Raw genomic sequence first — 13,417 nt, 5'->3', positions numbered from 1 at the left:
TCCCCCAAAACCACTGAAAGGGACCCTTGGCTAATTTGGACTAGATTGCAATGTCCTGCACACATACTGAAGAGGAAGTATGGGTAATTTGGAAACTGCTAATCACAAGTAATGTTTATGGAGTAGTTTAGTGATCATACTTGTCTTCTGCCAAACAGCTCAGTACAACGGGTGGAAACAATCTCTTGCTGTTTTCAGAACAACCCTGACACTAGATTTTGAAAAGGGTTGGCTTGAAGTCCCTCAGGTAGCTGTGACCAAACCAGATTGGACCTCAGGATTCAATGGTCCAGATCCAACTGTGTCACCCATTTCCTTTCTTTTCAACCTTCCCAGTTCATTATAGTATGCCCCCACAACTCCAGTTGACTAACAAACTGTAAGAGAGCATCTCTTTTCAGTCCAAGTGTTTTTGTAAAGCAAGTGGAGCTGAGGAATTGCCAAACTTGTTTTTGTTTTTTTTTTGGTTAGTTGTTTGGTGCCCATGTAAGAAAATTCACAACATATCAACTTTTGGTTGTTGAACAAACTTACAAAGTTTGCCCACCACTTTGCAGTTGGCCTTTTGTTTGTTTGCCTTCCTCACTGTGAAAAGAAGACTGAAGGTGGCACTGAGGTCCCACCGGGCTGCCTTTTTCACACTGGGCCAGTCGAAGTAGTGGTCAGCTCTGTGGGAGTGCGAAGCAAAGCAAGAAGGGCAGCAGGGTGGACACTCATATGCTGCGGCATAATAAATCTGCAGAGAGAATGAGGGAAGAAAGGAAGGAGAGTATCATATTTATTATCTTCACACCTCTTCCAGCTATGGCCTCCTACACTGTCCTTCTATCACTTCTTACAAGAGCATAGTGAAGATAATATTACAACCTCATGGGAATATGGATCTGAATCTCATTTATCTCTAATCAGACATCATTAAATTTATATCATTCCAGAGTTTTCTTAGAGTCCAAAATAAAGGTACTCTTTTCTTACAAGTACAAGCTAAATGACTCATAGTAAAGGAGAAATACAAATCAAGATCCTTCTCATCCACAATAGCTCCAAATCAGATGAGAAGACAGTGAAAAGATAGTGAAATGGTAAGGAATGTTTTATTTATTTATTTATTAAATTTATTCCCCACCCATCTCCCCCCAATGAGGGACTCTGGGTGGCTCACACAAAACATTAAAACCATAAATACTGTACATATAAATACATAAAACATAAAAATTTTAAAAACATTACTAAAAAAGAAGAGAGTCCAAGAAGATGAAGGATCTGGGGCTAAAGACTGCAGGCCTTATGGGGCTAGCCATCCCCACGCTTGAAGTATTCCGTCCCCACCCCAAGCCAAGCAGCAGAACCAGGTCTTCAAAGCCCTCCGGAAGGCCAGGAGTGAGGGGGCCAATCTCACCTCCGGGGGCAAGATATTCCAAAGGGTGGGGGCTACTGCAGAGAAGGCCCGCCTTCTGGACCCTGCTAGTCAGAGCTCTTTTACTGAGGGGGTCTGGAGTATGCCCTCTCTGTGTGATCGGGTGGGACGGGTTGAAATCATGGGGAAGAGGCGGTCCCTCAGGTTACCCTTGTCCCATGCCATGTAGGGCTTTAAAGGTGATAACCAACACCAAGAATTGGATCCGGAAGCAAACTGGTACCCAATGCAGCTCGCATAAAGGAGAAAGAAGTTGTTGCTTAAAAAAAATAAATGTGCAGCTAGTTGTTGATCCTTGGCAACCACAACCGAATGATGGAGGATCCCAAGACCTCTTGATTTTGTGAAGCACTTAAGGATCTCTTTGGATCAGATTCCATTCAGACTTAGCTAAATGCCTGAGGATATTAGGATTTAAGTACCATTGTAGCAAGCAATGATCCCCTGAACCCGATGATTCCCTGCTTGAAGGAGCTACTGGCAAGTGCAATGTAAATGTCCCTATTATCCTCAAATCACCCTTTCCCCTTTGCATTCAATGTGCTGCACAGACCTAGAATAAAGTGCCACTGGATTGGAGCCACTACAGAGGAGTCTCTATCTCTTGCGCATGTCACTGAATAGAAGGAAATCTTAATAGTGGGAGGAAAGCCTGCTGATAATAATGGGTAAGATATTGTCACTCCAATACAAGACCAGAATTTCTTCTCTCTCAGGTCATGATTTGAGCTGCAAATAGTGGAATTCTCTTAAGAGAGTTTCATGCACACATACACTCAACTTTCACTTATATGGGCAAGATCAATATGTCCAGCTCTGATGAAGCACCAGTGACAGACTGTTTCTCATATAATAATGTGGCATCTATTACCATTTTCTTCAGAATCTAGAGCCGTGTTTCTCAGCCTTGGAAACTTTCAGATGTGTGTACTTTGGCTCCCAGAATCCCCATGCTGGCTGGGGAATTCTGAGAGTTGAAGTCCACACATCTTAAAGTTCCCACAGTTGAGGAACACTGCTCTAGAGGTTGCAGATAAACAGTATTATAGAGGTTGGAGCACAAAATGAAAAGGGTGCTAGCATATATATTTTTAACTCATCCTCCCACACCTGTAAATCCAATAATGGTGGCTATTGCAGTGCCATGAATATACAGTATATTCCTCCCTTTATAGTTCTCAGCTACCTGAAGTCTTCCTAAGGTTGCACTAGGCCAAATCAAAATGATCCCAAATTTAAGATAATTAAGCACCAAAATAATTCAGTCAAATTCAGTATGATTTCAACATAATCTTCTTTAATGATTCAGCTGCTGGAACAGTTTTGGAATATTATTACTAATGACTTTGTGGAAATATTGTATAATAGCTAAAACATGCCTTCTATTATCTACTCTCAGAAACTAACATAGTCCAGTAAAGGTGGACAAATTTACAGGAGAGTTTTCTCAGTGCTTAATTTTTGCTGGAGGGGGGTTTTCAACTGTTTGGTACATATTTTTGGTTTAGTGTATGTACTTTTTTTTAAACTCAGGAATGCTACCGGAGTTTATGGTTTCCTCCTAGGATGAAAATATCTGTTTTAGTGTTATTATTCATGTTTTTTTATGAGCATCAGATACTCCATAGTTCCTTGAATATGATGTACTGATTCAATATGTATTTAATGGAAGAACTATGTATTTAGAATCAAGACAGAATATGGTTTGCATAAAATTACACCATGGGTTGATGAGATACTCCTTAGGATTAATAAGTAGCCTGCAAATTAACTCTTCAGCCAAAGGTAAACTGGTTGCCTTACTTGGGTTTTTCCTTCAATACAAACATCTGTTTTTACTTATGTGTATTCACATTTGTAATTTATAGTTAGCATTTTTTGGCACCAGGAGTGCTGTCTTGCAATTACACAAAGTCTTGAAAAGGAGATTTGCTTTTAGATCAGAATTCAAAACATTGAAAACAACAACAACAGTTTAGCCCAATTTATTAACTGCAACAAACTTACTACAATGCAGATGTCTGGTCTGGTAGAACTTAGGAGAATTCTGTTCATAGCTAGTACACTTCTGTACATACACAAATGACCACTTTGTGAAGGGGTTTTATACATTAAAATGCAAAGTAGTTTTATAGTCAAGGGCCATTCATCAACTACAGCAAATTGTGTATGTGTATGCCTGTATATGTGTGAGCATGGTTATGATGAATAACTCTCACTTTTATCTCACATTCAATAATAGAAAAATTGAACTTTCATCATATTGAATTATTTTGTTACTTTATTTATAGGGAAATCCTACAGATCAGAGGCACAAAATCTTTATCAGTTTGTAGCCTTCAGACTGATAAAGATTTTGTACCTCTGATATGATTCAAGGTGTCAATGGGCTGGCACCCCTCCCTCCCTAAATTGCTCCCCATAACATCCTATACCTCAAAGTAAGATTTGTCTATCCCTTTTGGTGCCTAAAGCAATGTGTCTCTGAAGGGTGGAGTTGGAGGGAGAGCCTCCATCCAGGTTTTAGCAGGACAAATGGAATTCTTTCCTCTGCTATACAGGTCTACTAAGAACTATCTAAGTTAAATTCAATGATATTACTTCCAGGCAGACAGATGTAGGATTCTAGCTTAATTGAGGAGAAAAGAACTACATTATTGCTAGGCTTTATCTTCTTGGACCCATTATCTAAAATGATCAGTCAAGCAACAGTTTCACAACTTCTTTCGCTTGCTTTCTCTCTGTATATAAAATTGTAATAAAATGCCTTTTCTGGAGCCTTCGGCCAACAAATTCTGAAATAAGTAGAATCAACTGTTACACAAGTAGACTTAAACAGAAGTGAAACTTTATTAAATCTCTGAAAAGTGCTACTTTGACGCTGAATTAAGTCGTAGGAGAAAGAAAATGAAATCATGATTTTCCCCTTTTCTCCAATTTGGAGATTTCCAGATTCAACTCTGGTGAACTGCACCCAGTGTGGTCAAGTAGCTGCACCCAGCAAGGTCCCTAACTTGGGTATGATCCAAATGGGTGGACTTTAGCTCTCCAAATTCCCCTTGCTGAGAACTGGGAAATTATAATTACACATGTGGAGGGCACCCAGGTTGGGAAGGCTGACAATACAAGGATCTGTGAAATAATATCGACCTGATCTTCTTTTAATCAGACACTAGGAAATAACAAAAATGATCAGACTATAGCTCTACATTACTAGTTCTGGCAGCACTATCTGAAATCTAAATGGTTCAAACCTTGGAATGCTTCAATTAAACATTTCAGAGTAATGGCATGCAGCAGGACAAGGGCAGGCCTACACAACTGGGCAACACACCAGTTATGGATAATGGCTAGACTGAAAATATTGTTCCATCCCTACTTTAAAACTAGCCTGGCCCCTTCAGGCTAAATGCCAATCAGCTGGACAACTGAACTAAGTCTAGACAGGAAAGTGGAGTTTCCAGAGACAGAAACAAGCTATATCTGAACTTGGACATGCTTGCAAAGTTGTTTCTGATTCAATTGTTTCATTGGCAAAAAACTAGCATTACCACCTGATCTTGGAAATATGGTTGGGATTGGGAGAAGATATTCACTTCCATCCTACAGCAAGAAAGAGTTACTGCCTTGTAAACCTTTGGTTCCCATGTCAGACAAATGTTTTAGCAATTTCTCTCTCTTTCCATTAATGTGGTTTTCTCTGTAGGTGGTGAAATGGCAAACAATTTTGTTTGCATTTTCCAGTTCTTGTCTTTTGATGCAGCTGTCCTGGCTGCCTTACCTCGGGTGTGCTAAGGAGCAATAGTCTGTACAGTCTCTTGTCTCCCTGCCTTTGTGGTTCAACAAAACTTCCCTTTCCCAACCCCAGACATTTTGCTCTCCTACGCTGAGCATCCACCATCAGTTATAAGCAGTCCCTTGCACTCTGTCCCCTTTGGCTGAAGCCAAGGACCAGTTGTCAGGCTGGGCAAGTTGCTCCACCCCTTGCTGGGATGAGGGGCAGAACAAGATGCCTGTCATGCCAGGTTCCTGCTCACCCATAAGAAGTAAGGGAAATGACTTGCTATTCCTTATTTCTCATGCTCCCTGGAGATTGCCCCTTTGATGTGTGTGCATCTACATAGGAAGCTGCCCTTGTTTCCTCTGGGGTCACCCCACCTGAAGCACTGTTTCCTGCTATTGCTGGACAGAAAAAAAGAGAGGAAGATACTTCCTTTTTCACCCTGTCAGTTTGATCTTAATTTATCTTAAGAGGCAAAAGGAAAAGTGGCCTTACTTTTCCTCCTCTGAAGCTGAACATGTGCCCAGGCCATCCTTCTGCCTTATAATACTCTTCCATCTTCATGACTGTGGTAAGAGAGGTTGGACTGCTGCAAGGAGATGAATTACAATTTCCATCCACACCAGTTAATTTTGCTTGCATATCCCTGGTCATCAAAGCTCTACAGGCTTTACAAGAAAATGGGGGTGCTCTCTCATTCTGCACAGGCTAGCTTGGAGGAGTGTGTGTGTGTGTGTGCATGCGCGCGTGCATGAAGACAGAGAGTATTTTATATGTAAAAGAGAACTGCTTAGTGCTTATATTGCAATTAAATTAATTGTTGTATTTTATATTTTAATCCTAGCCCATCCACTTCTTAGCTATGGGCCCCGGCATGCCTTTAAAATATTGGTGCAGCCCTTAGCCTAAGCAAAGTTATGCCCCTGCTAAAGACAATGTCAATCCTCCCTTCCAGGTCATGCACTTAGGCCTCATCAGTGTATGCCAAAGTGAACCTCTGAATCGAAATTAAATTATGGATCACCCTGAATCTATTTTGGGACAACCTGGTATTCAAGAACAGGAGCAACAAACCCATCAACAACCTGGGAAGACAAGAAAAATGGTTTCATTCAGGGAAGAACCAGAAAGAGGAATATGCATGAGAAATCTAATGGCTCTTTTTCTTCATTCATGATCCTCCAACGCTAAGCTTCCTCCTACCCATAATCATACTAGTATTTAATAGAGACAAATGCAAACATATGCAAACATCTGGCACGGGCCAAATCCTATCTTGAGTATTATATCCAGTTCTAGGTTCCATACTTTAAGAAAGATTCAGACAGGTTTAAAGAAGAATGACATGGATAATCAGGGGACTAGAAACTAAGCCTGAAGCAATTGGGAATACTGAGAAGATTTGAGAAGAGAAGATTGAGGAATATTATAACACTCTTCAAATTCCTAAAGCTATATCACACAGAAGAAGGCCATGACCAACTTCTATCAACCCAGAATCCAAGACAACGAATAGTAGTCTTATATTAAAAGAAGGCAATTTCTGTTATAAATGTTAGGAAAAACATCCTAACAGCATGAGAAGTTGGACAGTGGAACCAATTATGCAGAGAAGTGGTGGGCTAGGCAGCCATCTGTAGGGGGAGACTTTCATTGGGAATTTGGCATTGAGCCAGGGGCGGGACCCAGTGACTTAAATAGCTTCCCAGCTCTTCTTGGCTTGCCTATCAATTTCCCAGAGTCATATTAAAAACTTCAATTGTTCCTATCCCAACAGAAAACCATTTACCTTGGCTGATCAACTAGATGTCAATTGGTGGTTAATTCATTATGCCTGAAGACGGCATGGTTCTCCCAATTTTTCCAGGCTGATGTCACCACACCAAGCTGCTGTAACAAGAAGAGCTAGTGCAGTTGGTTGAGAAGTTAGAATTTGCAATGTTGGTCACAGGTTGAGAAGGCCTGAGGCCTGGGACTGTGCCAGCCGAGGAAATAGCAGGGAGAGTTACCCTCTGGATTACCCAAGCAGTCATATAATAGCTCCATCCTTTCACAAGGAAAAGTGGCCCTTAGAAGTTTGCTGTATAACCCCTGCAAATTCCTCCTCCTCAGTCACACATGCCTGGCCTAGGGTCCATTAATAGTTATGCACCCTGATGCTCAGTTATACAGAAACACTAGAGGCCTGGTGTTTTTGTTTTAACCCATGGCAGCCTTAGTTCTCTTAAAGTGGAGTTACCTTACACGTCTATTACATCAACTCTCTTTAGAGTCACATTCTAGGGAGGTATAGAAATGTGTTCTTTTGTAGCTACACAGCAGGCAGAAATTGAACAGGTACAGCAGTTACCTTATTGCACCTCTATGCCCTAATTTACTCTCTGCCTGCCAGGCATATACTGAAAGCTATGGAGAGGTCTGAACAAAAGCCCTTGTTGGAATTAAATGCATTTGCTCTTTCTGCTGTTGGAAGTAAAAGGTAAACACCATTGAGAAAAATATTTGGCATCACTTTACTAAAACACTCCACTTGGTCCACAGAGAAAAGCAACATCGAGATGGCACACAGCTAAAGAAAAGTTACCTTTTAAAATGGCAAACAAACGGACTGACGTTGTAAGGAATTAAAGGGCAGCTGATACAGTTGGAAGTTTACAGGAATCTTCCGGCTTCTATCAAATATGATTTTTAACGCCTCTTCCAGACTAAGGAAATCTTCAAGTACATGAACATACAATTAAATTAGTATCCTCTAAATCCCAAATAAATACCTGGACTAGCTGCCTTTTATCTAATTTATTCCTAGTTAGGTATTAATAGTATAGGACATCTTTATGCTAGTAGAGCTATACGAAAGTGAAAACTGGGCCAGATAAAAGCCGCCTACCACCCTGTTGCACTAGCTCTATTCTTAAGCATTTAAACCTCCTCCTCAGTCACACATGCCTGGCCTAGGATCCATTCATAGTTATGCACCCAATGCTCAGTTATACAGAAACACTAGAGGTCTTTTCTTGGCTCGGAATGAATGGATTGCCACGATTTCAGTGTTAAATGTGCAGAAGCAATAACTGAAAAGTGGGGTAGAGGAAGGTGACAACTTAAGCATAAGCAGGACGAGCAATCTTTTTAGGCTTTTGTACATCTGTTCATTGCCAAAATCAACAATAAGACAGCAGCAGTCAATCCAGAAATTGGCACTCCTAGGAAACGAAAAAGGGCTCATGAAATCACTTGAAACCTTTTCCTCGTGTGTTTGAAGGAAAGAGCATGGGAGGGCTAGGAGCACGGGGAACGGCCTTCTCTGGTGTCCATTCACTTGTCTGCTTCAGTGCTGCCAACACAGCCTGGCAGCAGCTGTGGCTCTTAACCTGAAGAATGAAGCTGGGGTCTTCTGCTTGCAAAGCCTATTCTCTACCACGGAGCCTCCTCCGCTCTCCCTAATTTCTCCCCTATTTCTGCTGTTTTTATTTAACATTGATGGGGAAGTCCTCTTCTTCCTGCTTCACCTGAGCTGCTTTTAATATAATAGAAGACGTCTAGATGAAAAACACTCTGGCAGTTTAACAGCTTTCTGAACTGTGTATCACCATTCCTGCTCTTTCAGTGTTTGGAGCTCTGGCTCTTAACTTGGTTCTGTGCATCCAACTCATCCAGCACTCTCCCCCTTGCACAGAAACACCTGGATTGACTCATTCCTACAGAAGGCAAAGGAAAACCCTTGCCACCTTCCTGTATCCTTCATTGAGAAACACTGGCCAACAATTTAATTCTGAGGTCAACATATCACCCCAAAGTCTGTGTCCAGCCAGGGCTGGCTAGGTTTACATGTAGAAGGGGAGATTGTTTTGGTTAGAGGGAGGGATGAATTTTCCATCTAATTCATACCTGCACACAGAAACCTAGCCGATCAGAAAAGCAGAAAGCTAGACTTCTTTCCGAAATGTCACAATGATGAAGATTTTATCCATTTCTTCCTCTAAACATTTCAGTTGCTTTTTACAACTGCATGGAGGGCAGCTAGCTAAGGAACTACTGGACCTGTCTTGTATCCTTAACATTAATTAGGAGAGGTCCCAAATAAACAAGACACAGGAGGAGGCTCCAAAATGCCAAGAACCTCAAGACAGGCACTTGAGGCTTGCACGGGTGACAGTGAAACCGGCCTGATTGGCTCAGTGGCGGTGAGGGCTGGGAATGTTCAGCTGCTTTGGGGACATGGTCCAGTCTCAGTGAGGGAAAAGGAGGTCATTGATAGGCAAGGGGTGGAATGAATTAACTGAAGGGCTGTTCAGTCTAGACAGTGGATATCTGCTAGATTCAGATTCTGCTTCACTGGGTGACCTGGCAACCTGAGGGGGCAAGACGTGGCTGGAATGAATTTTCGTATTGATTTTGAGCTAATGAGCCAATCCTCTGGTTGCTGGTGTCAGGACATTAACAAGTCTGCTGTTCTCTTGACACCGAGTCGAGGCTAAAAAATACCCTTGCATTTTGAGTAGAGCCAGAGTAACTGGCCCTTAGTATCAATCACAGGGAACTCTATACAGGGGCAAAGCTGCCATTCAAACACATATCCTCAGCCACAGAACTGTGCTTTGACTGCGAGAGTTCAGCAGCTTGCAGAGATGTCTTGGTAGCAAGCCCACATTTTTCAAATTCATGCTTGTCGGGAGTGCAATTACATTTTCTGGTTGTCTTGGAAAAAAAAAGTGTTGCCAAACAGATCTCTTCACTAAGATTAACTTGTGACTTATTAATAGTATAATGTAGCAAATATATTTGCTAGCCCCACCCCTTGGAGGGTTGCCCATGAAAGGGCAAAGATTAATCAGAGGAAGCTTTTGGAACAAGTGCATCTTCATCCTTGGAAAAGTTAATCTGCTGAGGTTCTGCCATAAGGCTAAGCAAAACCAGTGCAGGTCTCAAGACTCAATTGAAATTCTTTCCTTCCTCAGTATCAAGATAAGGACAGTGAATTTCAATCATTAATAATCTTCCTTTATGGAAAAGACTTAAATACAGATTACTTTATCCCGCTAGAAATTGTTTGGGCACTCTCTTTCCACAAGAAAGCGAATCCCAGCTTCTGTTCATTTATGTCTGTTAACTCATTGAAATGCATTCCAGTTTAGAATGGCTCACTGCCTAGCACTGAGTTGTGAGAGTGTGCAGGTGTGTGTAAAACAGTTGAGTGGAAGAGAGACTGACTAAAACAACAATAGTTGTCACGTGGCAGGGATCCCATTCCTTTAGGAGTTAAAGCCGGATCTCATAAAACACATCAGATGTATTGTTGATGATCCAGTAGAATGTCATTTTATTCTGAAATGGCTGTGGGGAAACACATTAGAATTCTGCATAGTGGATCCAGAAGATTCCTGACACATGGCAGAGTGTACAAGCAGCTTCCCAGCCAAAGGCAACATATATGTGATATTTCCTTGAAGCTCTTGTTTGTATTAGGTGGGGTGCCATTGTTGGGAAATACATAGAACAGATACCATCCTACCATCATCCTGTTTTTACCTAAAATTGAGGCTCATCTCAGTTAAGTGACAGCGTGCGGCAGTGAACGGGTGTCCTGTGTTCTTAGCTGTTCTCTTAGGAAATGGCATTTTAGCAGGGCACAGCTTGGGAAGTCAACAGCATTGGGAAAAACTCTTTGTTTCCAACCCACTTTTAAAAAATTCAGTATATGCAGTTTTTGTAATCACCTATTTATTTATAACTTACAACTAGGCAAGAGGGAGAACAGAAGGAAGCTCATGAACAAAAGGGCCAGCCCCAAAGGAGTATCCGTCCTTCACTGAAACCTTCAAACTCTCTCTACGGTCATATCCTAAAAACTGACTTGAAGTTGCACAATTCACCAAGCCATAACTTGGTTTGTTTCATTTCCACTTAGTGCAATCTATGAACCGTGCTTCATGGCTTAGCATGATGTGTGAGCCAAGTTTATTCAATAAACTATGGTTAAGCAGGCATGCTTTGGACAGAAGTGTAATCCTAGCCACTTTGGACAACTCTAATTCTGTGAACAAGTGTGCGGAGCCCAATGTCCCAAACCTATACCCAGCTTACATAAAACCCCAAATGGAAACTTTGCCCAATTGCATTACAGTACAGAATAACGTAGCGGAGAGACAGAAACGAGTCCCCCTGCAAGTGCCAACTTGCACAGAGACATTTCTAACCCTCAACCCACAGAGTTCTATTAAGACGCTGCAAAGAATCTTTTTCATGCCTTTCATAAACAGCAAGATGGCCTGGTGTGTGCAGCATCTCATGTTGCTAAATACCTTTGGATGCTACACATTCTTCTTGAAATGCATGGAGGGGAAATAGTTGGAAAGAGCTACTGGCTTACTTCTGCAAATAGCATGCCCCAGTTTTGAAAGGTAACCCGGTGCCTGCTTTCCAAGTCCTACCAATCAGAAAGCATTATCATGCCGATACAAGTTGCTTTGCTTCCAATTAGCCAGATGTTTCCTCCTTGTATATCTAAATTATATAGGCACGGCTTTCACTAACTAAAATGCAGCAGCAGTTCTCTCCTTCAAAACTTTCTGAGACTGACAGATTCTCTAATCCTTGCCCCCAAGTGTTTTTCCTTCACGGCCTCCTCCTGAAACTCAGCCAAGGATAATTTGTTGCTGTGAATGGCTTATTATGACGACGAAGAGGCAAACTTATTGACTAGTCTGCAAGCGCAACCTTTGACTGCACATATGAGCTGTCCTAGTGCAAAAGCAGGAAAGGCCACATGGAAGAGCAGGCAACTAATCAGGCAATCCTGGGCAGGGTTACTCAAAGGCAAGCCAGCCTGGGTTCAGCAGGAGGTGCTTGCCAGCAAGGAGGGCGGCTTTTACTAAAGACGGGCCAGTCTCAAGGGGTACGCTGACATCACTCCATTTCAGCAGCTTGTTCGTCATCCCAGGCTAGCTGAGGCTGGCTGAAGGTGCTTGCTGGTGAAGAAAGGGAATTGGGCACATGGTCAGCGGCACTAATGCTTCATGGTTCAGTGTACGTAGAAACCCAAATATAGCCATCCTGGTCCATAAGGGGGAAAAATCCACATACCTTTAGAATGTCACATGTATTATCTGGGTAAGCATTTGATTTCTTCAGGACTTTTCATTTAGCATTGGAAAGTTTTAAGGAATTCAGAAGTTTGTATGCTCTTTCATGGTGTTTTGGTTAGGGCCCAGATGTGGATCTTGGGCATTCCATTATGTATTTATTTTATATTTCGCCCTTGGAGTAGAAGTTCTGCTTCTCTCTCTCTCTCTGCATAAATAACCTCGCTCATCACACTATAAGGCAATTAAAAGATATTTCTACACCTTTCTTTTTAGCAAATGTTTTAACTGGTTTCTGAGCTAACTGTTGTTTTAATCTCTGTACACAATATATGGTTTTCTTCAAAAGGAGTAGCTGTGCTGGGAAAACTTTGCGACTTCACTGTCCCTTTCACTCCTTTCTCAGTAAAAAAAGACAAAATATTCCATACTTCTTTTGCAGCTGTTTCAGGGAAAAGAAAGTCACTTTCCTTTTGTTGAAGAATTTTCATTGCTGCTGGATGAGCCATTTTTCTTTCCTGCCTTTTTCTCAATAAAATCTTCCATGTTTGCTCTTTTGGCTCAAAATTATAGTGTAGTTTCCTTAACGTGGAGCTCATTAAATGTGTTAGGACTGCCTTGGCTAGGAATCCGGGAGCTGCAGTCCCACTACTTCTGGGAAAGGATCAAGTCAGAGAAGGCAACTGCAAGGGCACTGGGTTCAACAGCGAGGTGAGAACAATGTTTTTAAAAATTTCATACTTTTTCAAAAAAGTATGACCTTAACAACTTTGCTTCTGTTCAGCTGGCAGTTCTATAACACCAAGGTTAAAAAAAGGGAGAGCGAGGTGAAATTGATGACTCTATTGATTTTAATAATATTTTAATATATATCTCCTCTTTAAATATATATTTAAATAATTACGATAGATAGATAGACAGACAGACAGACTTTGATACTTGCAAGACTGATGTCGCCCTTGCAAGATAAACCAGATTAGGAATCACAACCAGATGAGCTAATTCTACTTTATTGTAAAGCTACATTGACAGAATCTTGCAAGTCTGAAAGTACAGTTTTCCCACTGTCTTCTTTACAGCCTGAGAAACTAGGGAGGGTCTCCTCTGAGTCTCTTGTCCTACCTACGATCCAGTTAC

The 13,417-nt window shown here is 41.5% G+C and overlaps 1 long non-coding RNA gene across 2 annotated transcripts in view; it reads right to left on the bottom strand.

The window, feature by feature from the left end:
* Positions 1–13,417, bottom strand: part of LOC112540688 (uncharacterized) — an 89,945-nt gene that overhangs the window by 51,733 nt on the left and 24,795 nt on the right. For both annotated transcript variants that reach the window (XR_003084767.2, XR_015797835.1), the window contains exon 2: positions 535–736. This is a non-coding gene — a long non-coding RNA (uncharacterized LOC112540688). The remainder of the gene's footprint in view (positions 1–534; positions 737–13,417) is intronic.

This window comes from Python bivittatus, unplaced genomic scaffold, assembly GCF_059951505.1.
Source record: "Python bivittatus isolate LINGU-HERP-01145 unplaced genomic scaffold, Pbiv_v1 ctg000020_np1212, whole genome shotgun sequence".
NCBI lineage: Eukaryota > Metazoa > Chordata > Lepidosauria > Squamata > Pythonidae > Python > Python bivittatus.
The sequence above is the reverse complement of the archived record's forward strand: the minus strand, read 5'-3'. Positions and strand labels throughout refer to the sequence as shown.